The sequence below is a fragment of the Artibeus jamaicensis genome, unplaced genomic scaffold (genome assembly GCF_021234435.1).
Source record: "Artibeus jamaicensis isolate MK-2021 breed Jamaican fruit bat unplaced genomic scaffold, CSHL_Jam_final contig_475, whole genome shotgun sequence".
NCBI classification, from domain to species: domain Eukaryota; kingdom Metazoa; phylum Chordata; class Mammalia; order Chiroptera; family Phyllostomidae; genus Artibeus; species Artibeus jamaicensis.
Window position 1 is genome coordinate 7,663,399 of NW_026521852.1, and position 5,485 is coordinate 7,668,883.

At 39.8% G+C, this 5,485-nt stretch overlaps 1 non-coding gene across 1 annotated transcript; it reads left to right on the forward strand.

Annotated features, from left to right (window-relative positions):
* The first annotated feature begins 847 nt into the window (after positions 1-847).
* Positions 848-954, forward strand: LOC119058997 (U6 spliceosomal RNA). The gene has a single exon (XR_005084349.2). It is a non-coding gene; the product is annotated as a U6 spliceosomal RNA (small nuclear RNA).
* Positions 955-5,485: the final 4,531 nt, after the last annotated feature.

A 5,485-nucleotide genomic window follows, 5' to 3' on the forward strand; every position in this document is an offset into this window, starting at 1 on the left:
TTCCTTATTCTATATCATTATATGGACTATATCCTGATTGCTGCCCCATCTTCTGAGATGCTAACTAAGACATGTTTATTTAAAGAAAGCTGTATCTAATGCAGGTCTAATTATAGCCCCTGAAAAGGTCCAATGGTCTGAGCCTTGGAAATACTTGAGGAACATTCTTTTTTCACTGGACAAACACTCCAAATTAATCCACCACAATGCCCAACTCTTAATAATCTCCAGCAACTACCGGGTGTTATTAACTGGATTCAACCTAGCCTAGAAATTACCACCCATCAGCTTACTCATTTAAAAGGAAACTCCAACCTAATTTCCCTTAGAACTTTATCCCCCATAGGCTCTCCAAGAATTAGACCTTGTCAATAAGCATATTAACAAAAAATAGCTCACAAGAGTTTATTGCCAATTTCCTATCAGGCTATTCTGCTTTTCAACTTTAGGTACCCCCACTGGATTAATTACCTCAGCTATTACCTAAGTTAGGCATGATAGAATGGCTTATTTTCTCTCACCAACCTCTGCACTATTACCACTTATATTAAATTTCTATGCCAACTTATTATTAAAGGATGTTAGAGAACTCAGCAAGCTTTTGGCCATTATCCAGCCATCATTCACATCCCATCTACCCAAATCTATTTAAAATAGCTGTCCAGTCAGTCTCTGGAATTTCAGTGTATTATCACTGACTTTGTTAGCAAAATAGAAATTAGCCTGCCCTCAGACAAATTATTACAAAACATCCCAATTCTCAGTATCCATTTGAAAGAGAAAATTAGTAAGATCCCTATCCCCAAAGCAAGGGCTGTTTTTATCAATGCTCAAGAAAAACTCCTGGGTGCTCGCTTCGGCAGCACATATACTAAAATTGGAACGGTACAGAGAAGATTAGCATGGCCCCTGAGCAAGGATGACACGCAAATTCGTGAAGCGTTCCATAGTTTTAGGAACAAATAGGAAGGACACAGGGACGAGAACTAAGGGGGGTGGAAACGGGAGGGAGGCGGGGAGCAAGGGGCGGGGGAGGCTGGGATGGGAAAAATAGACAAAAAACTGTACTTGAAAAATAACTAAATAAAATTAATTTTAAAAAAAAGGAAAAAAAAAAGAAAAACTCCTGGCAAGACAATGAGGAGTGGAAGCACTGTATATTTTTTTAAAATATATTTTATTGATTATGCCATTACAGTAGTCCTATTTCCCCCCATTCATTCCCCTCCACCTTGAACACACTCCACCATCCCCCCTTTAGTTTATGTCAATGTGTCACAAGTTCTTTAGCTTCTACATTTCCCATACTATTCTTGCCCTCCCCCTGTCTATTTTCTACCTACCATCTATGCTACTTATTCTCTGTACCTTCTCCTCTTCTCCTCCTTCCACTCTCCTGTTGCTAACCCTCCTTGTGATCTCCATTTATATGGTTCCGCTCCTGATCTAGCTGTCCTCTTAGATTGCTTTTGTTTTAGGTGTGGTTATTAATAACTGTGAGTTTGCTGTCCTTTCACTGTTCATATATTTTATCTTCTTTTTCTTACATAAGTCCCTTTAACATTTCATGTAATAAGGGCTTGGTAATGATGAACATGAACTTGACCTTATCTGAGAAGCACTTTATCTGCCCTTACATTCTAAATGAGAGCTTTGCTGGGGAGAGCAATCTTGGATGTAGGTCTGGGGGTTTCATGAATTGGAATATTTCTTTCTAGTCCCTTCTTGCCTGCAAGGTCTCTTTTGAGAAATCAGCTGACAGTCTGATGGGAACTTCTTTGTAGGTGACTGTCCCCTTATCTCTTGCTGCTTCTAGAATTCTCTTCTTCATTTTAATCTTGGCTAATATAATTATGATGAGTCTTGGTGTGTTCCTTCTTGGGTCCAACTTCTTTGGGATCTTCTGAGCTTCTGAATTTCCTGGAAGTCTATTTCCTTTGCCAGATTTGGGAAGTTCTTTTTTATTATTTGTTCAAATAAGTTTTCCACTTGTTGCTCTTCCTCTTCCCCTTCTGGTACCCCTATAATTCAGATGTTGGAATGTTTAAATATGTCCTCGAGGTTCCTAAGCCTCTCCTCATTTATTTGAATTCTTGTTTCTTCATTCTTTTCTGTTTGGTCATTTTTTTTCTTCCTTCTGGTCCACTCCCTTGATTTGAGTCCCAGTTTCCTTTCCATCACTATTGGTTTCCTGTGCATTTCCCTTCATTTCAATTAGTTTAGCCTTCATTTGTCCCTCTAATTTGTGACTAAAATCAACCAGTTCTGTAAGTATCCTGATCACCAGTGTTTTGAACTGTGCATCTGATACGTTGGCTATCTCTTTATCACTTAGAAGTATTGACTCTGGGGCTTTGAGCTGTTCTTCTTGAGTCATAATGTTTTGGTTTGTTAGCGCCAGTTACGTATGAGAGGCAGAGGCTTAGGTGTTCACCAGGGCGGGGCGACCCAGGTCACTGGGTTGTGGTGCTGTATGTGGGGGTGGGGTCAGAGGGGCAATGGTTGCCAGTTAATGTTACCAATGAATGGAAAGATCTAGGAGGCCTGGTTGCTCTCAACTGTGCTCTTTCTCTCAAGTGAGAGTGTGGCACTTCTTAGAGATTTTTGTCACTTGTATTGTTTCTGCTATTATAGCTGCCTCTGGTACAGTGGCTGCCACTGTTCTGGCTGAATCCATCTAGACTACTCATGCTGTTGATGACCTCCTCAGCAATACAACTCAAAAAATTCTCCAAAAAACACATATTGTCCCGGAGATCCTTGCCAGGTTCTCAGCCATAGAGTCTGCAGTAATATGGCTGGGAGAACAACTCACTTGTCATCCACATTTCTGTAAGCTGTGTCACCCACCTGAAGTGGAACTTTAGTCAGCATTCATGGGAGGAAGTCCAACATCAATGGCCAGGGGCTTTTTTCTCCAATTTCAAAGGACAAATCAGTGAACTCAAGCTTGAGTCACACCAGCAGCTTCAGGACATTAAATGACTCATTGAACTAGAAATATTTCAAACCCTGTAGAACAATTTACAATGGCTCAATCCAAAGACTTGGTTTGAAGGACTGACTTTGCATGTCTGGTTCATGGGGCTTCAGAATGCCTCTTAGTCATATTAAGGTCTTGTGGGCCTTTGTTCTTATGGTTTTGTGGCCTTTGTGTTGTGGTCTTTTGTGCCTTGAAATGCATTACAAATTGTTTTCCAGAGATTGTATACATGAAGAGCAGGTAGAGGCTTCATTGGACTTACCACTGTGTCTGCCATAATAAACAAAAAAGGGAGATATTGAGGACTGTTCTGTGTGTTTTCAGAAATTGTAACTTGTGAGATCAAACTGTGAAAAGGGCTGGTAAGTTTTTGTGAAAAACTAGGTGAAAATGCAGGTGGCAGACATGACTCAACTCTAGCAGCAAGGGTTCCCTTGGGAATTATGCCTGAGATGTACATTGTGTCCTTTGAAGCCTCCTCTGACTAGCAATACGTCCTGTTGGTATAACCCAAATGTGTAAGTTCAAGGCATAAGGAGTGACACTCCCTACTTCATGATATATTCCTTTGCAACCATCTGACATCTGCATATCTTGCAAACCCCAACCTGAAAGAATTTTTGGGCTTCTTCAGTTGTTATCTATAGATAGTGTCAGTTTTTTAAATAACTGTAGCCTTTTAGACATTGACTGATAAACTATGTACATGTGCTGTATCCCCTTGCACTTTCCAACGCTAATAAAAGCCATGTCAGAGAAGGGCTGGGGGCATTCTCCACTGGAGAGAATCACCACCCCATTTCCCCCTAGAGCAACAAGATTGTGCCCAGGACACCTTTTTATTCTTATATGAGGCAGCTGGGAGAGCTCTGCTGGTAGAAGTTGCCCACATGGATCCTTTTATTTTTTGATTTATTTATTCTAATTGTTCAAGTACAGTTTTTTTGTCTTTTACTCCCATCTCATCCAGCCCCCCCCAGTGCTCTCGACCACCCTCCCATTTCTGCCCCCCTTAGTTTTTGTCCATATGTTCTTTATACTAGTTCCTGTATACCCTCCCCCTTTTGCCCTGAAATTCCCTACCCTCTCCTTTCTAGTCACTGTCAGGCTGTTCTCTATTTCAGTGTATTTGGTTATATTTCACTTACTTGTTTGCTTCATTGTTTAGGTTCCTGTTAAATGTGAGATCATATAGTATATGTCTTTTACCACCTGGCTTATTTCACTCAGTATAAAGCTGTCCTGTTCCATCCATGCTGTTTCAAAGAATAGAAACTCCTCCTTTCTTTATGCTGCATAGAATTCCATTCTGTAAATATACCATCATTTTTGATCCATTCATTTACTGATGTGCATCGAGGTTGCTTCCAACTCTAGGCTATTGTAAATTGTGTTGCTATGAACACTAGGGTGCATAATTTCTTCTGGATTGGTGTTTCAGTGTTCTTAGGATATAATTCTACCAGTGGAATTGCTGGGTCAAAAGCCAGATCTATTTTTATTTTTCTTAGAAAATTCCATACTGTTTTCCATAGTGGTTGTACCAGTCTGCAATCTCACCAACAGTGCACTAGGGTCCCCTTTTCTCCACAACTTCTCCAACACTTGTTGTTTATTGCTTCATTTATGATGGCCATTCTGACCAGTATAAAGTGGTACCTCATTGTGGTCTTAATTTGCACCTCCTTGGTAGCTAGCAATATTGAGCATCTTTTTATGTGACTCTGGACCCTCTGTATGTCCTCCATGGAGAAGTGTCTATTCAAGTCCTTTGCCCACTTTTTTAACTGGGTTGCTTGTCTTCTTAGAGTGGAGTCATGTAAGTTCTTTGTATATTTTGGAGATTAAACCCTTGTCTGAGGTATCATTGACAAATACATTTTACCACACGGTTGGTTCTCTTTTTATTTTAATACTATTTTTTTTTTTAGCTGTGCAGAAGCTTTTTGTTTTGATGAGATCCCATTTGTTTATTCTTTCCTTTATGTCCCTTGCTTTAGGGGACATATCAGTAAAAATGTTGCTGCATGAAATAGCTGAGATTTTCCTGCCTATGTTCTCCTCTAGGACTTGAATGGTGCCACAGCTAATATTTAAGTCCTTTATCCACCTTGAATTAACTTTGGTGTATGGCGTAAGTTGGTGCTCAAGTTTCTTTCTTTCTTTCTTTCTTTCTTTCTTTTTCTTTTTTTTTTTTTTTTTTTTTGCAGGTAGTTGTCCAGTTCTCCAAACACCATTTGTTGAAAAGGCTATTTTTAGTCCATTTTATGTTGCTACCTCCTTTGTCGAATATTAGTTGGCTGTAGAGATTTGGGTTTATTTCTGGGCTCTCGTTCTGTTCCACTGGCTCATGTGTCTGTTTTTATGCTAGTACCATGATGTTTTGATTACAGTAGCCTTGTGGTACAGTTTGGTATCAGGTATTGTGATCCCTCCTACTTTGTTCTTTCTCAGAATTGCAGCTGCTACTGAGGTCGTTTATCGTTCCATATAAATGTTTAA